The sequence below is a fragment of the Cetorhinus maximus genome, chromosome 4 (assembly GCF_964194155.1).
Source record: "Cetorhinus maximus chromosome 4, sCetMax3.hap1.1, whole genome shotgun sequence".
Lineage (NCBI taxonomy): Eukaryota > Metazoa > Chordata > Chondrichthyes > Lamniformes > Cetorhinidae > Cetorhinus > Cetorhinus maximus.
The window spans coordinates 54,359,616-54,379,476 of NC_135882.1; positions in this window are offsets into that span (position 1 = coordinate 54,359,616).

The following is a 19,861-nucleotide window of genomic DNA, read 5'->3' on the forward strand; positions in this document are numbered from 1 at the left end:
CCCCTCCCCTTCCCAGGAAGGCTGAGGCTGATAATTGAGGGCACAAGACCCATGGGTTTATTTATTTAAAGTTTGCTTTGAGAGTTGATCCCTGCATTCTGTTTCCATGTGCACTTTTTATTACTCTTCTATGATCTGTCTGTTTACCCCACACAAATCAATATTGATTTATGTTCTTCCTGCCTTAATTGACAAGTAGGAACTGGAAGAATATGGTAAATATAATTTTTTAATGAATAATGAATGGAGGTTTTTGATGTGATTGTGGAGATCATACTGAAATTTTAGGGCTAAGATCCCTAAAAAAGTAGGGTTGACTTTTATAAGTGGCATATGAAAAACTATAGGCAGAATTTTCCGTGCCCATTGTCGTCGGGCGTCATGGAGGCCAGGAGCGGACAATATGCCAGGAAGGCCAACATTCGGTTACTCACTGTCGTGAAACCAGTTTGCAATCGTCCACTTTGCCCGTCAATGGAGGGCCAGGCTACCCACCGACACATGTCAGGAACATCATTTTAATACATCTGCATATCATTATAAGCCCTGCTCGTCAGAACCATCCCCCAAATCTGGATCATCCAAGCACATTGGAGTGATTGCATGCCAATATGCTGCACAACAACATTTAAAAGGCATGCGCCGGGTGAGATGCACTTCAAGGGCAACTCGGAGGTGAGTACACAGTAACACCGCGCAATGTTTGTCGGACCTCAAGGTTGAGGTGTCGCGCATTCAGGTGAAGGCACAGGCTTTTACCTGGCTGGCTGACAGTGCGGTGCCGGGTAAAGGGCTGCACTGCGGCTAAGGCGAGTGGGGAGGCCAGGTCTGCACTGCAGTTGCTGGGGGGTGATGGGGGCAGGAGCGGCCACACATTAGGGAAACCTTGTATAAAGTGACTATTATCCACAGCTGAGACAGTCCAGATCCATTGACATTGACATGCTTGGAGTCGGGCCTCCAACTTTTCTGCCCACCCAAACAATTCAGAGGCATGAAAGTGCCACCAAATGCTCCAAAGCTTTTCACCCCTCGGGCACAGACTGCAAACTAATGAGCGTTTTAGTGGACTGCAGAACAGTTGGGTGACTGGGCACATTGTACAATCTCCTTACTAAAGCTGGCCATGGAGCAGTCACTGGTGGAGATGCTCACAGCCCCTTGCAATGTCATTATTCTGGTTTGGCCCAGTCTCTCTGATGGTTCAAGCTAACAGTGCAGCCTTGCAGCACGCGCTAGGAATGCCTGCACCTAATCTGAGAGCACAGCGTGCAGTCCAATGGGCAAAGCTGCTGCCAGTCGGTCAGGTAGAGCGGGGCGGAGGCGGGTGAAGTTTCGGGCAGTCGTGCAGCGCACTAAACTCTGGCCACCTAAGAGGTGGCCAGTGCTCTCCGAAGTGCATGAAGAGGCCTTCAGACTTTACAAAGAGAGGTTCTTAGTATACCCAAGCTAACCCATGCATCTCTCTTTTTCATCCTGCAGGAGGAGTACATCAGACACATGGAGCCTGGTGACCTAGCTGTATGCTTCCTGGTGTACAGAGAACAGAGGTGAAGAAGAAGAAAGCAATGGAGGTGCCTGGCTGGGCAGAGGGAGGAACAGCACCCTCGGGATGAAGGGATGGCTGGGGCTCCTACACATGCTGCTGAAGAGCCACAACAAGCCGTTGCTGGTCGATGCCTAGCTAGACCTAGGGTCTATAGGTGGCACTTGTCATTCTTGCAGATCACCAAGAACCAGTGTCACCAAAGACTGCACATGTCCAGGGAACTGGTTGGTCACATCTACCACATGCTGCAGGGTTTGGAGCCAAGGAGACATGGAAGGCATCCACTGCCAGTGGCTGTGAAAATGATCGCGGTGCTCAATTTTTATGCCACTGGCTCCTTTCAGGGCTCCACAGGTGACCTCTGTAGGATATCGCAACCCTTCACCCACAAATGCATCCATGAGGTCACGGATGCCATCTTCGCGAAGACATTTCTGCATCTTTGCGAAACTTTGTGCATTTCACCAATGATCAGCAAAGCCGGGATGCAAGATCGCTGGGATTTGCCCAGATCTCCGGTTTTCCACAGGTGCAGGGTGCCATCGACTGCACTCACGTGGTGCTCAGATCTCCGTCGCAACAAGCGGTCGACTACATCAATCACAAGGGCTTCCACTCGCTGAATGTTCAGCTGATGTGGGACCTGCAGGTCTGCGTATGGTTCCCAGGGAGTGTCCACGACTCCTAAATTCTCAGCAGGTCTCAGGTCCCTGATGTCATCCAGGGTCCACAGACGCTGCAGTGTTGGGTCCTCGGGGACTAGAGGACGCGGTTGATGACACCCGTACAGCAGCCTCAGGCTGCAGCAGGCATATGGTATAACAAGGCTCATGCTGCAACTTGCTCTTTGGTGGGGCAAACCATTGGGATGCAGAAAATAAGGTTCCAATGCCTGGACCAGTCTGGTGGAGCCCTGCAATACAGTCCACAGAGGGTGACACGCATCATCATCACCTGCTGCGCCCTTTACAAGCTGGCGCTTCATTGGGGAGAGGAACTGGCTGAGGAGGAGATGGAGGAGCTGGAGGTCTCCTCCATGAAGAGGACATCGATGAGGATGAGGGTGACGAGGTCCTCGAAGACGAGGATGATTTCAATGAGACCATTGCACTGGCCAAGTGATGCAGGCGCACTCAGGAGGCCCTTGTAGCTACCAGATTTGTGGAGGATGATGACGACATGCAGTGAGGAGACACCATAGATTCTTACATTGCATCTATGAATGTTTGACTGCTGCCTGGCTGATGGCAGTGCACATACCCTCTGTGATAAGGCTTCTGTCATGGAGATGCAGCAGATGCCCATAGTCCCTAAATTCCAGGAGGATGATGATGACGTGCAGTGGGGACACTCCATAGATCCTCACACAGTTTATGTGAATGTCTGTCTCTTGTCTCGCTGATGGCAAATCACTTGCATTCTGTGAACAGGGTCATATCATGGAGATGGAGTGGGGAAACTTTAACTTCTCCTGGTGGTATGGCATTCTTCATGAGCTGAGCCTTCAGGACCACACTGTCACCGGACACAGAAGCTGATGAGATGGGGGGCCAGCCGCACCTCAAAGATGTTGAGAGCACATGGAGAGAACGATGGAAATTTATTCTGCCCAAAAATTTGACCCAAAATATTATCCATTCATTGTTAGTTAACAGCAGGTTTGAGCCACTGGCTTATCGACTCATCATCATATTTCAGTCTGCAGTGAATAGTGTACCTGACCGTATTACTTACTTTTCAAAAGAAATGTCATATGAATTTATAAATTAATAAGCAGAGCTTGAAATTATATAGCGGTACTTCAGTAGAATGGTGCTATTGTTGATTAAACTACAACATATGAAATTCTGACACATGCATAGATCTATGGGCAGGATTTTCTGGTTGTTGGGCGGGTGCGGTGAGTGGGCCCGGGAATGGCTGGGAAACAGCCTGCCGTCCGCGTTCGGCTCCCCGACCGCGATTTCACACTGGCCAATTAACGGCCAGCCAGCGTGAAACACGCACTGAGAACCTCAGCGCTGCTGGGGTGGGAGCGGGAGGCGTGAGACTGCAGAAGTCTGTGCATGCATGGGGGGGAGCGCACACTGAAAGCTCCCTGAAGGCAGGGAGCTTCCTCAGGGAGCTGAACAATTTTAGATTCAAAAATAAAGAGTTTTAAAATCTGAAAAAAATGTCCCGACACGGGACTCAATCACAATAACATTAACAGAACAACAATTCTGCCCAAAAATTTATATTTATTTTTTAACTAATTGCGGAGACCTCACCTGGCCTGTGGATGAGGTTTTCTACAAAATCAAAAGGCCACCAGACCGAATTGCCTGCCCGCCAATCGTAAGATTGTAGGGGCAGTGAAAAATTGTGTTTAATTACTTGATTAACGGCCTTAAAGGCCTCTTAATTGTTGGCCGGTGCGCTGTCGACTCTCTCGTGCGCCTGCTGACCGAAATATCGCACGAGTGTGCGATGATGTTGGGACGCTCGCCCGACAACACCATGTGCTAGTTTATGTCCAATCGGGTCAGGCGAGTGCCCGCCTGAGGGGCGTAAACTCCTGCCTTATGTCTCAAGGTTTGCCTGTTTGATTTGTTGTTAGACTTTCCTTGAAGGTCATCTTCACAAAGAGACTTGTTTAATTCTCTGGGTACATTTTATTAACACTGCTACCATTAATTAACGTTGCTGCCATGATCTTATGGGATGGTGCTATTAAGCACTGTGCTAACATTGCTTTGATTGTAATCATTCAGGAATTAGAAGCAAGACAAAATTTTCATACTATACCACGATGGAGGGATTCAAGGATGAAGAATTGTGCTTTAATGCAGGACGGAACATGCAAGCAACATAATAAAATGATAAATGACTTGAAAACTGCAGACATTCTTACCTACACTGATAATCAGTCCAATATGAGTCCAATTAATTCCACTCCCATGCTCTTTCTCCATATCCCTGCAACTTTCCTCTCTACAAATATCTGTCCAATTCCCTTTTGAAAGTTATGAGTGAATCTGCTTCCGACATCTCTGCAGGCAGTGCATTGCAGGTCACAACAACCCGCTGTGTAAAAAATTCTCATGTCGCCTCTGATTATTTTACCAATTACCTTCAGAATGTGTGTTCTGGCTACTCACCATTCTGCCTCTGGAAATATTTTCCTTCAGTTACTTTATTAATGTCCTTCAGATTTTTGCATAGCTCTGTCAGTTTTTCTCTTTGGCATCTCAGCTCTAAGGGGAACAGTGCCAGTTTTTCCAGTCTTTCCATGTAACTGAAATTTTTAATTCTTGCTATCATTCTAGTATTCACTCACAGGATGCAGGCAAGGCCCATCTTTAGTTGTCCTTAACTGAATGACTTAATTGCTAGGCCATTTCAGAGGTCAGTTAAGTGTCATTGTTGTGGTCTGGAGTAACATATAGGCCAGACCAGGCAAGGATGGCAGATTTCCTTCCCTAAATGGAGTTAGTGGACCAAATGGGTTTTTACAAGAATGCCATAGTTACATGGATACTGTTACTGAGACTAGTATTTTATTCCATATTTATTAACTGAATTTAAACTCTCCTGCTGCTGTCAACATCAATATTACCTTCATCTTCTAGCTCAATCATTTCAGTTTTATTTTTCATTTTTTGCATGTAGTTCTTCAAGATGCTCCTTCCAACGTTTTCCTATTTTATCTGGATTTGTTAATAAAACACCTTCCTTATTCTCTATTGCTCTTGTTTTCAGTCATTTATACTCAGTGCTACTAATCTCCTTTGCTTATGCGCACAAAAGGTCTATCCTTAATAGCTGATCCAATTCCTCATGTGCACCACACTGCTCTTTTAACCAGTGTTTTCATGCCTTTTTCTGTGCCTCTTCTTAACTTGTCATTCAAGTATCTGTATTTCAGCTTGCCGCCTTCATCATTGATATTCTTCCATTTTCTCCTTACTTCCATCTTTTGCAATATTGCAGTCATGGTTACGTGACCCTTTCTTCCTCTTAAAAACGCTATGCTCGGAATAGACAAACGTTGACATCGATTTCATTGGGCCAGAAATAATAGAGTGGAATGAGAGCAGTAACAAATGAGATAAAAACTGCAAAAGTGGCCGTAATAGATGAAATACCTGCTAAGTTGATTAAACACATGGGCAAGAACGTAACATCAATGTTTAATAAGCTGTGCAAGATAAAGGCCAAAGAACTTCATGCAGACAATAATTATCACCCTAAGAAAGAAACCAAAGGCATGCTGATGTTCTGACTTTCATACAATTAGTCAGGTTGTCCATGCATGGAAGGTTGTGTTGAGAATTGTAACAGACAGAATGGGTGGGAAGGTGCAGAACTAGCTTGGAGATGACCGGTTTGGATTCCAAGAAGGAAGCGGGACAAGAGATGAAATTGGTATTATAAGATTAATGAATGAAGGCAGTTTAGAATTTGGACAGGAAACGTGGCCTGGATTTTCACTCCCGAGGCAGATGCACAGAGCCAGGAAATTTCCCAGCTCCCCACACCTACCTCAGGATAAAGTGCTCAGAATGGTAGGATTTTCATCGCGGGGCTGGGTGCATGCTGGAGTTGGGCCTGCCGCTGCCGGGCACTGATTGGAAGGGTCCACAGGGGCTGTCGAGTGCCAAGGTTAAAATGCCCGCCTTCATTATCTGGAACTTTGCCCCAGTTGTATTGTTAAATATTAGGCCCTCTAGCACTCACCCCTCACACATCCCCACCCCCATCCATGCCAACCCTTGCCAACCCATGCCTGTCCACCCATTCCCAATGGACCCATGGACCACACTTCGTCCTTACACCCTCTATGCCAACTCACCAATTATCCACCATAGGTAGGCCTCTGGAGCCATGCTGAGATTAAACAAAGTTTTATCTAATACAGACTTCACTATATAAAAAACTCTCATTCATTAAAGCCTATTCAATATATTTATATCCGTTCTAGTGCTTAATAACTTGTAAAAATAAACATCTGAATTCATAAGCCTACATCAAAAACAGTAAATCCTTGAATAACCCCATGGACCTGTCAATCAAACTATGAATTTACAACCGCCCACCAATCCTGTCCTTTGCCCCGCCATGCCACTGTGATAATGACAGCTTGTGGAAGCAGTCAAGCAGTAATAATGCCATAATGATAGCTATTAAGCTTATGTCAACAAACATCTATTGAAACTGCAAGCACAATTTATTTCAACTCACAGACACAAGAAGCCTGTTTACCCCCAAAATCTAAAAGGCAGGGGATTTAAATAATTTGACACCTTTACAGTTTGACAGACCTACCCTTTAGATGTATTTATGTCTACTTCTAAGTATTCGTAAATCACACATTCAGGATAAGGCCCTTGCTCCAGTGAAAATGGGATTGGTTGAACTCAGCAATGAGTTCAAATAGCCCTGCTGGTTTCAGATTTCCCCCATGTGTGAGTCACATCTCCCTTTCATCTCCACCTCCCCCTCCCCCCACATACCTCGGTGAAAATAGGATTTATCGAAAGTGAGAGCGAGACTTCCGGATCCAGGTGCCCAGTATCATTTTGGGTCCAGCATGGAGTCTCCACTCCGTCACAATCTAGGCCTATATGTTTGCTTTGTAGATTTTGAAAAAAACACTCATTCAGGTTGACTGGATTAAGCACTTGACAATGAAGAAAGACATTGGAATAGACCGGAGAGATAGATGACTCATAAGAAATCAGTACATGGAACAAGCAGCAACAGTTAGAGTACCCAACAGGGAATTGGAATCATGCATAATTGGAAGAGGAGTACGAGTTATCACCAGTCTTCTTCAATGTCTATGCAGAAGCAATGAGCAAAGAAGTGTTTGAAGACACAGAATCTGGCATTAAGTTTGGGGAGCGATTGATAACATCAGTTAGAATTGCAGATGACAAAGCACTTGTAGCAAGCATGGAGGATTATAAAACCTACAAGACAGCCTATTAACAGCAGGCATGAACTTTGGAATGAAAGTGAACATTGGAAAAACCAAAGTGATACATATCTCAAAATCATCAAAAAATATTCATATGCTATAGTCTATATCCATAGAAGGAAGAGAACTAGAATAGGTGAAAGAAGTCAGACATTTAGGGAGGATAATATCTGCAGATGGAAAATGCAAAGAAAGAACAAGGATAGAAATGAGAGAAGCTATATTTAGAAAGAAGAGACCTCTGGGAATCGGAAAGCTGAATAAACAACTCACATAGTGACTTGTAAAGAGCTTGATTTGGGTGCTGTTTTGTATGGATGTGAGACTTGACCTTACAGGATGAGGAGGCCAACTTGCAAAATAGCTTTGAAATGTGGACATGGAGGGGAATAGAAAGGATCAGCTGGACAGAAAAGATATCAAACGATGAAGTGCTGTGGAGAGTGAATGAGCAATGAAATTTGCTGAATGTAATTAGGAACAGGCAGTCTGGGTAGGGCACATCATGAGAGGAAACATACGAACAGACAAAATACAAGCAGAAGTAGGACATACGGCATCTTGATCCTGCTCCACCATTCAATAAGATGATGGCTGAACCTGTTTGTGTTTTGAATTCCACATTCTCATCTACCTCCGAGCACATTTGATTCCCTTGCCAAACAAGAATCTATCTGCCTCTGCCTTAAAATTATTCAATGACCCAGCTTCTACTGCCTTCTGAGGCAGAGAATTCCAAAGTCACACAACCGTCAGAGAGAAAAAAATTCCTCCTAATCCCTGTCCTATAAGGGTGACCCCTAATTTTAAATAGTGCACCCTAGTTCTGGATTCACCAACAAGAGGAAACATTGGGAGGAATCGTCCCAGATTTGCACTAAGTGTGGTAGCGGGCGGGTAAAATGATGTTTGAACTGCCGGCAGCGATGGCGAGTTTTCATGCTGTATCGGCCCAAACCCGCCACATTACATATGCATTCCCAGGAAACGCACCGTTTCCATGGCAGGCTCATTCGCCTGCCACGCCACTTCATCACACCGGGTGCCATATTTAAAGTCCAGCCACGCGCACACATCTCAGCGCTTACAGCCCACAACTACTGCAGGGAAGATGTCCATGAAAGGCAAAAAGACTGCAGCATCCAAGTTTAGCGACACATCACTGGAAGGCCGTTTGGATGCAGTGGAGACCTGCCGCGATGTCCTCTGCCCCCACTCTAGCCATAGGATGGGCAGCAGCGTGACCAACCAGGCTTGGGAGGCAGGGGCAGCATCGTCAGCGCCAACGGCCTTCAAAAGAGGACAGCCGCCCAGTGCCGCAAGAGCATGAATGATCTCCTCCTTTCCGCCAGGGTAAGTCACTCTTCTCAACACTCTCAACTTACACACTCACAAACCCAACACACATTTATCGGGATCTCACTCACTGCCAGTTTAAGGGGCATCACCATTGACTCTCTCATACACACCTTCATTGTTCTCATCCCATCCATGGGACCACTTACCACCCACACATGCCAGGCATACTTATCGTCTGGCCCGGCAGGAGTCCTGCTTACACGTTCTCCATCTCTATTCATACAGGACAAGCTGGCACACAACAAGAGGGAGAGATCGCAGACCAATGGAGGAATGGCTGAAATCAAGGTCCTCACCGAGTTTGAAAACAGAGCCATCCAGCTGGCCAGTGAGGATCTGGACCATTCCTGTGCTGACAGTGATGTCGGTGGTGCTCTACCAAGTGAGGATCCAGCAGTATAACCTCCATCAGACAACCATGCTGTGAGTGCTGTGTCCTGTTTCACAGGCCACTGCCATGCACTAATTATCTCTCCTTGCTTTCACGGGTGCATCTGGGAAACAGCCGAAAGAGTCCACGACCCAGAGCCTCTAATCAAGCACTGAAGAAACCTCTGAAGAAGAATCTGAAGGTATCCTCCTTGGAGGCCTGTCACAGCTCTCACCCACACCCTCCACTAGCACAGAGACACACACCTCAGTGGGACCTAGCTTTAGAGTAGCCTTGGGATCACAATCTGGTGAGTACATTGCATTGCCTGAACCACAGCAGGCAGTGGCAGGTACTTCCCAGGTCCCTGTCACTCGGAGGACTGCTGGGGGCCAGGACGTTGCTGAGTCCGAGTCAGATGATGAGCCTCTGGACTCTGTCATGTCACAGTTGCTGGAGCTGCAAAGGCAAGCTCGGGAACATCAAGAAGGGCTGCCCACTGCACTCCTCAGATTGCAAGGCACGATGGATGAGTCCATCCATCTTCAGGCTGAGATGATAGCGCTGGCATACCAACACACCGAGGTCAACACTGGTAGGATGGCGGCCACCATGAAGATCTTGGTCCAGGACATTGGTCCTGCACTGTTGCGTGGGGTCAACTTTATCCTGCAGCAGGTGGCAGATGTGACCGACCAGTTCCCTAGACATGCGCAGTCTTCGGCAACACTGGTTCTCGGTCATCGGCAGGAATGAAAGATGGTGTCTATAGACCCTGAGTGTCACTAAGTGCTGAACAGCGATGGCTCACTGTGGCTCTTCAGTGGTGTGTGCTGGACCCCCAGCCACCCCTTCTTCCTGAGGGTGCTGCTCCTTCCTTTGCGCAGCCAGGTGCCTCAGTCGCTCTCTCCTCCATCGTCTCCACTCTCTGTATGCCATGAGGCATAAAGCTAGTTCACCAGCTTTGTGATCCTAATGTACTCATCCTGCAGGGTGAAAGAGAGAGGCACGTGGGCTAGCTTGGGTGTACTAAGAACCTCTTCTCATTAAGTGTGAAGGCCCCTTAATGCATCGCGGAGAGTGCTGGCCACCACTTGGATGGCCAGAGATTAGTAGCTGCATGGCTGCCCGAGACCCCACCCACCTCCACCCCACTCCAACCAACTGATTGGCTGCAGCTTTGCCCGCTGGACTGTATGTTTTGCTCTCAGCTCAGGCGCAGGCATTCTCCTAACCCACACTGCAAGGCTGCACTGTTAGCTTCAACCATCAAGGAAACTGGTCGAAATCAGGATGCTGACATCGCAAAAGGCTGTGAGAGGCTCCACCAGTGACTGCTCCATGACCAGCTTTAGCGAAGAGATTGTACAATGTGCGCAGTTGTCCAACTATTCTGCAGTCCACAAAAACGCTCACTAGTTTGCAGTCTGTGCCCGAGGAGTGAAAAGCTCTGGAGCACTTGGCGGCACTTTAATGCCTCTGCGTTGCTTGAGTGGGCAGATAAGCTAGAAGCCCAACTCCAATCATATCAATGGTTGCGCCTGAACTGTCTTGGTTGCAGAGGAATGATCACTTTATATAAGGTTTCCCAAATACATGGCCGCTTCCCTCACTCACTCTACCCCACCCCAAATCCTTGTGCACTACATTTAAATACAGGGCAGCCCTATCTCACCGCTTCAAGCTTAAAGTCCGACAGGTGACCCTGGTGAGCTCTGAGCAATGTACTCACCTCCAATTTCCCCTCAAAGTACTGTCTGCCAAGTGCATACCTTTTATATGGTGTTGTGAAACAAGTCGGCGTGCTTTCCTTCCAACGTTGGCAGACGATCCAGTGGGGGGAGTGGTGGGGGTGAACGATTCTGGTGGGCAGGCTTAATAATGCTATGCAGATGTATTTGAATGAGGTTTCTGGCGTCCGATGGCGGGAAACGTGGCCCACCATCAATGGGCTGAATGGACGATTGCAAACTGGTTTCACACCGTTGTGAAACTGATCGCGCCATATTGTCCGCTCACGCCACCGAATACGCCCAATGCCGGTGGGCATGGAAATTCCCAGCCATCCTTTCCACATCCACCTTGTCAAGACCATTCAGGATCTTACATACTTCAATCAAATCACCCCTCACTCTTTTAAACTCCAGTGGAACAAGCCCAGCCTGTCTAACCTTTCCTCATAACACAACCCACTCATTCCAGGTATCAATCTAGAAAACTGCCTCTGAACCGGCTCCAATGCATTTATATCAATCCTTAAATAAGGAGACCAAAACTGCACACAGTATTCGAGATGTGGTTTCACCAATGCCCTGTATAACTGAAGCATAACATCCTTATTTTTATAAAAGCAAAAAACTGCGGATGCTGGAAATCCGAAACAAAAATAAAAATACCTGGAAAAACTCAGCAGGTCTGGCAGCATCTGCGGAGAGGAGCACAGTTAACATTTCGAGTCCGTATGACTCTTCAACAGAACTAAGTAAAAATAGAAAAGAGGTGAAATATAAGCTGGTTTAAAGAGGGGTGGGGGTGGGACAGGTAGAGCTGGATAGAGGGCCAGTGATAGGTGGAGATAGCCAAAAGATGTCATAGACAAAAGGTCAAAGAGGTGTTGAAGGTGTTGATATTATCTAAGGAATGTGATAATTAAGGGTAGAAAGCAGGACAAGCAAGGTACAGATAGCCCTAGTGGGGGTGGGGTGGGGTGAAGGGAAGGGATTGAAATAGGCTAAAAGGTAGAGTTAAAACAATGGATGAAAATACATTTAAAAATAATGGAAATAGGTGGGAAAAGAAATATCTATATAAATTATTGGAAATAAAAGGGGGATCGGAAAGGGAGTGGGGATGGAGGAGAGAGTTCATGATCTAAAATTGTTGAGCTCAATATTCAGTCCAGAAGGCTGCAAAGTGCCTAGTCGGAAGATGAGGTGCTGTTCCCCTAGTTTGTGTTGAGCTTCACTGGAACAATGCAGTAGGCCAAGGATGGTCATGTGGGCATGAGAGCAGGGTGGAGTGTTGAAATGGCAAGCGACAGGAAGGTCTGGGTCATGCTTGCAGACAGACCGAAGGTGTTCTGCAAAGCGGTCACCCAGTCTGCGTTTGGTCTCTCCAATGTAGAGGAGACTGCATTGGGAGCAGCGAATGCAGTAGACTAAATTGAGGGAAGTGCAAGTGAAGCACTGCTTCACTTGAAAGGAGTGTTTGGGCCCTTGGAGAGGGAAAGTAAAGGGGCAGGTGCTGCACCTTCTGCGGTTGCATGGGAAGGTGCCGTGGGAGGGGGTTGAGGTGTAGGGGGTGATGGAGGAGTGGACCAGGGTGTCACGGAGGGAACAATCCCTGTGGAATGCCGCCAGGGGGGGTGAAGGGGAGATGTGTTTGGTGGTGGTATCATGCTGGAGTTGGCGGAAATGGCGGAGGATGATCCTTTAAATGCGGAGGCTGGTGGGGCGATAACTGAGGACAAGGGGGACCCTATCATGGTTCTACGAGGGAGAGGAAGGTGTGAGACCGGATGCGCGGGAGATGGGCCGGACACGGTTGAGGGCCCTGTCAACCACCGTGGGTGGAAAACCTCAGTTAAGGAAGAAAGAAGACATGTCAGAGGAACTGTTTTTGAAAGTGGCATCATCAGAACAGATGCAACGGAGGCGAAGGAACTGAGAGAATGGGAGGGAGTCCTTACAGGAAGAGGGGTGCATGGAGCTGTAGTTGAGGTAGCTGTGGGAGTCGGTAGGCTTGTAATGAATATTGGTGGACAGGCTATCACCAGAAATTGAGACAAAGAGGTCAAGGAAGCGAAGGGAAGTGTCAGAGATAGACCATGTGAAAATGATGGAGGGGTGAAAATCGGAAGCAAAATTAATAAATTTTTCCAGGTCCAGATGAGAGCATGAAGCAGCACCGAAGCAATCATCGATGTACCGGAGAAAGAGTTGTGGGAGTGGGCCGGAGTAGGACTGGAACAAGGAATGTTCCACATACCCCATAAAGAGACAGGCATAACTGGGGCCCATGCGGCTACCCATAGCCACACCTTTTATTTGGAGGAAGTGAGAGGAGTTTAAGGAGAAATTGTTCAGTGTGAGAACAAGTTCAGCCAGACGGAGGAGAGTAGTGGTGGATGGGGATTGTTTGGGCCTCTGTTCAAGGAAGAAGCTAAGGGCCCTCAAACCATCCTGATGGGGGATGGAGGTGTAGAGGGATTGGACGTCCATGGTGAAGAGGAGGTGGTTGGGGCCAGGGAACTGGAAATTGTTGATATGCTGTAGGGTGTCAGAGGAATCACGGATATATGTGGGAAGGGACTGGACAAGGGGAGAGAGAATGGAATCAAGATAGCAAGAAATGAGGTCCGTGGGGCAAGAACAGGCTGACACAATCGTTCTGCCGGGACAGTCCTGTTTGTGGATTTTGGGTAGGAGGTAGAAGCGGGCCGTCTGAGGTTGGGAGACTATGAGGTTGGAAGCTGTGGAAGGAAGATCTCCAGAGGAGATGAGGTCAGTGACAGTCCTGGAAAAAATGGCTTGATGTTCAGTGGTGGGGTCATGGTCCACGGGGAGGTAGGAGGAAGTGTCTGTGAGTTGACGCTCAGCCTCTGTGAGGTAGAGGTCAGTGCGCCAGACAACAACAGCACCACCCTTGACAGCAGGTTTGATGACAGTGTCAGGGTTGGACCTGAGAGAACGGAGTGTAGCAAGTTCAGAGAGAGACAGGTTAGAGTGGGTGAGAGGAGCAGAGAAATTGAGACGACTAATGAAACGGCAATTCCTCTCGTAATAAAGGGTAGCATTCCATTAGCCTTCTTGATTGCGTGCTGTACCTGCATACTTTTTGTGACTCATGCACTAGAACGCCTAGATCCCTCTGTACCGTGGAATTCTACAATTGTTCTCCATTTAAGTAGTACTCTGCTTTTTTATTCTTCCTGCCAAAGTGAACGACTTCACATTTTCCCACATTATACTCCATCTGCCAGATTTTTTCCCACACACTCGACCTATCTATATTCATGCACAAACTCCTTTTCCTATCTATCTTTGTGTTGTCTGCAAATTTAGCTATCATGGCTTCTCTCCCCTCATCTAAGTTATTGATATAAATAATGACATGTTGAGGCGTCAGCACAGGCCCATGTGGGGCTGCACTCGTCATATCCTGCCAATCAGAAAAAGACCCATTTAAGCATACTCTGCCAGCCAGCCATTCTTCTATCCAAGCTATTATGTTACCCACTACACCATGCACTCTTTTTTCCACAATAATCTTTGATCTGGCACCTTATCAAATGCCTCCTGGAAATCCACATACAGTACGTACCACTGCACATGTTCCTTCAAAGAACTCTAATAAATTGGTTAAACATGATTTTCCTTTCACAAAACCATGCTGACTCTTCCCAATTATCTTGAGATGTTCGAAGTACCCAGCTATGACTTCTTTAATGATTGATTCTAACACCATCTTCATGACAGACTGTAAGTTCTTTGAACTTAAATTTCAATTTTGTTTGTTTGAGACTTTAACCATTCAGGCAACAGGAGACAATTTAGTGAAGTAACTTAGGAAACTTTAATAAGTTATAAGTTAATACTTATCACAGCAGGACAGCGACTTTACAGGCATACTACTGTTCTTGCTTCCTGGTTCAGCTTTGGGCGTATGTCGACACTCGGTCTTCTCTCTCTCTGGAGTCTTCTGATCTGCTTTCAGCTGACAAGCAGTCTTCAGTTTCAAATTCAGCGCGCGTTGATCAGTGAAAGCTGCTGCTTATTAACTCTTTCCAAGTCGCAACCCACAGTGTGATCAATGATGTTATTGTATTCTGATTGGCCTAAATGAGGTGCGGCTATTTTCTAATTGGCTTAAGGGGTGCGTGATCAGTCTGTGATTGGCCCCAAGGGTGACGGTCACCAATTGATGTCACTTCTCAATATTCTGTGACTGGTTTCTTAAAATGTCAATTACCTGTAGGACCACCCTCCTCATTAAAGTTTATTTGTGTTATTTTAATAACTTCTTGCTAAGACAAAAGGATGTTTTATGGTATCTTCCTTTGACCATTTGCTTAGGATAGGGGAGGCCTGCTGTCATGTCCTCATGAATGATACCTTGAGTTCTCATTGTCTCAGACTCCACTTAATTGGTCCAGGTTCCCCATTAAATCTGAACCTTTATCAATAACTGTCTTTGCAGGCTATCTGCTAGGTGATGTTTTTCTCTCTGTGGTTGTTGGTAATTGGAATGAGTTACTTTATTTTTAAAACAAAAGGATGATTTGGAAAAGCTGCTTGTAACCTTAAAACTGTGTAGGCCCAATACAAAAGATTGGCAAGTACTAATACAAACGATTACAAATTAGATAATACTTAAAAGTTGTACAAAGTGTGTATAAAATATAAGTGCATAGCAGTAATCATGGTTTAAAATGTAAGGTAGTAAAGTTTCCTTATACATTCAATTAATGCATAGTTTTGAGTGATAAAAATCTAAAAAGATTATACAGTTACAAAACTAGTCACACACTGTTGCAAAAGTTTGCTCTTAATACAAAAAAATACATTGAGCCAAAAGTAATTGCTTTTTTCTAAAGCACTACAAATTAAAACTAAATGTAGAACTCAGCTGTTGTTATTCTTTCCCTCCTTTCTATACAATAAACCCCTCCTAGCTTTCCTTTTCTGATAACCAGCTCTGATAAGGCTTTACAATGTGAGGGGGTGTAAGCTTGCCCATTCAACCTTGAAGGTGGCAAGTCAATGTGACTCTGTGATATGGGGATAAGTGCAACAGGGGCTCCTTCAGCAGTTGTTTTGTAATTAACTCACTAGTATGTTACGTCATTGTGTCTAAAATCCCATGGGGCAGAATTTTGCCCTGATTGGGTAGGCAAGGTGGGCGGGCCCGGGAACGGTTGTGAAGCCGCTCGTGATCGAGCCCTGACAATTAATAGCCAGCAGCGTGAAACACGCGCTGCAGCGCCGCAGCACTGCCGGGGTGGGGGCGGGAGCAGTGCGAGCACGGAAGTGTGCGCATGCGTGGGGGTGCGCTCAGTAAAAGCTCCCTGAGGCACAGAGCTGCCTCAGGGAAGTGAAGAACTTTGAAAATAAAAAATAAAGAAGTTAAAACTATTAATAACACATCCTCTCATGTAACTCTGTGTCACGTGTCTCATACTCTAACTCCAATCTAACATGCCCTCTCATGTGACATGTTAGAAATTAGTTTGAAGAATTTTTATTTTTATAAATCACTGATCGAAACCTCACCCCGCCTGTAGAAACAATCCAAAGGCTGCTTGGCCTTTTCGCCTGCCTGCCAACCTTAAGGTTGGACGTGCAGTGAAAAATGTCATTACATTAGAACTTTAATGGCCTTAATAAGCCTGTTAATTGTCGGCGGGCGCGCTGCTGACTCCAGCATGCGTCCACCAACCGAATTATCGCACGAGTGCGCAGTGACATCGGGATGCTTGCCCAACGTCATTGCGTGTCATTTTACACTCATTCGGGTCAGGCGCGTGCTTGCCCAACAAACGCAATATTCTGCCCATGGTGCCTTTCTCTGCCAAATGAAGCTAAGCAGAGTCTTCTATTGGTTACAAGTTAAAAGGATAGTATACCTGAAGGTAAACTGATCAATATATTTTGATTGTGTGATCTAAACTAAAACTAATCATTAAATATCAATTTCCCTACAAGACTAACTGGCCTGTAGTTTCCTGTTTCCTGTCTTCCTCCCTTATTAAATAGAAGAGTTATATTTGCTGCTTTCCAGTCTGATGGAATCTTTTCAGAATCTACGGAATTTTGGAAACTTAACACCAACACATCTACTCCCTCATTAGCACCTCTTTTAAGACTCTAGGATGAAGTCCATCAGGATCCAGATACATGCCAGTCCGAAGCTCCATCAGTTTGCTCAGTACCGCTTCCCAAGTGATTGTAATTTCACCAAGTTCCCATCTTCCTTCCACCTCCTGATTTACAGCTTTTACTGGAATGTTTTTTATATCCTCTATAGTGAAGAGAGAAGCAAAATATTTGTTCATTTCACCTGCCATTTCCTTATTATCTACTATTAGCTCCACATTCTCACTCTCCAGAAGACCAACATTTACTTTACTTAATCTTTTCCTTTTTAAATGCCTGTAGAAACTCTTGCTATCCATTTTTACATTTCTAGCTAGCTTCCTCTCATACTCTAATTTCAGACTGGTAAAAAACATTATAGAGGGAACATTTCAAGGAAAATGAGAAAGGAAGATAAAATCAATGCTGGATGGTTTGAAAATTGAAGGAAGTTATTGAAAAATAAAACTAGCACAGTACAGAGAGACATGGAGAAGACTATGAGCCAAAGGTCTGTCTTTGGACAAAGCACACATGATGATGATGCTATATTGGTGGCACCTGAATTCATGCCTCTGGGTCATTAGTCCAGTAACATAGCTACTATGCTACCACTTCCCTTCTTCGTTACACACTCTCTAAAGCCTGGGCTTCCCTCCTAAAATCTTACTTCCTAAAATGTGGTGCCCAGAATTGGGCACAATACACAGCTGAGGCTTAACCAGTGTTTTATCAAGACTTAGCACAGTTTCCTTGCTTTATATTCTATGCTTCTCTTTATAAAGCCAAGGATCCCAAATGCCATTCTAACAACGTTCTCAACTTGTCCTGTCACTAGGTCTCTTCCTGCACGCCTTTAAAATCTTAACACTGATTTTGTGTTGCCTCTTCTCATCCTGCCAAGTTATTTTATACTTTGGGTTATATGTGTCTGCCTATGTGGCTGCCCATTTTACCAGTCTATGCCTTCTTGAAATCCGTTACTATCCTTCTACCTGTTTCCTGCATGTCTGGGTTTCATGGAATCTGGAAACTTTGAAATTATGTCTTGTATACGCAAATCCAGGTCAAAAACACCAGTAGTCCCAACACTAAGCCATGGGGGGCACCACTGCATACTGCCATCCAGTCTGAAAAACTACCTTTCACCACTCTTCTCTGCTTTCTGTACCTTAGTCATTTCTGTATCCATTCTACCTCGGTGTTAGTCCCATGGGCTTCAATTTGGCTAACAGTGTATTATCTAACACTCTGCCAAATACCTTTGAAAGACGATGTATACACCATCAGCTTCACCACCTTCATCAACTTTCTCTGTTACTTCACCAAGGAACTCAACCAAGGTTAGTCAAACACCATCTGCATGAACAATGTACTTGCCAGGCTTATTTATCTCACCTTGTTTTGAACAGGAGCACCACATTTTCAATCTGCCAGCCATCTGGAATCATTCCATTACCTAAGGAAGGTTGTGGCCAAACTCCGTGCAATTTCCATATTTACTTCCCTTAATAATCTGGCATACAGCTCATATAGATGGACCCCTCTTTATCTATTTTTATTTTATCCAAATGGTCCACTAACTCTTCCCTTACTGTGACATTGGCGCAGTAGTGAAGAAAAATGCAAAGTACTTATTTAATACCTGAATCATGCCCTCTGCTTCCACGCAATTATCTTCCATTGAGTTCCCTTGTATGTTGCTCACTAATCTATTTTCATGCACACTCTTTTCCCCTCGGTTACTGTTCTCTAGTTCTTCCTATACTTTTTGGATTCAGATTGTATCTCCACTGAATTATGAACCCAATATGAACCCAATATTCTGTTTAATCTTAATCCCTATAGTTTGAACATTCATAAAATCATAAAATTATAAGAAATAGGAGCAACAGTAGGCCATTGGTCCTATTGAGCCTGCTCTGCCATTCAACATGATCATGGCTGATCTGATTCTGGACTTAACTCCACTTCCCTGCCTGTCCCTCATAACCCCTGATTTCCTTGGCAATTAAAAACCTGTCTAACTCAGCCTTGAGTATATTAAATGTCCCAATCTCCACTGCTCCCTGTGGAAGAGAATTCCAAAGACTAACGATTCTTTGAGAAAAGAAATTCCTCCTTATTTCCATCTTAAATAAGACAACCCTTTCATCCCAGGAATCAGCTTAGTGAACCTTTCACGAAATGCTTCTAATTCAAGTATATCTTTCCTTATGTAAGGACACCAAAACTGTGTCAGAATTGCAAAAAGACAGAATTAAAGGCTCTGTATCTGAATACATGCAGCATTTTGTAGCAATACAAATAAATCGATAGCACCGATAGGAAGCTGCTGGCAACTGATGGCTGCCAAAGGGACGAAACATGCTGCCCTCAAAATTTAGCGATGCCCCACTTGAGCAACTATTACTGGATGGAGTGGAGGCTGCCGTGATGTCCTCTACCCCCGCTCTGGGTGAAGACCAGCAAGGAATGTCACCAATTCAGCATAGGAGGTGGTGGCAACGGTGGTCAGTGCCAACACCCTGCAAAAGAGGACAGCCACCTGGTGCCTATAAAGGGTGAATGATCTCCTCCATTTTGCCAGGGGAAGTCACTCTTCTCATCGCTCTCAAATCACACACTCACAAACCCATCACACATCCACAGAGATCTAATTCACTGCCAGTTCATGGGACACCACTATTCACGCTCTCACACATACCTTCATCTGCCCTGCGGATCCTTTCCTCATCCATCCAGGACACCACTCACCACCCACACAT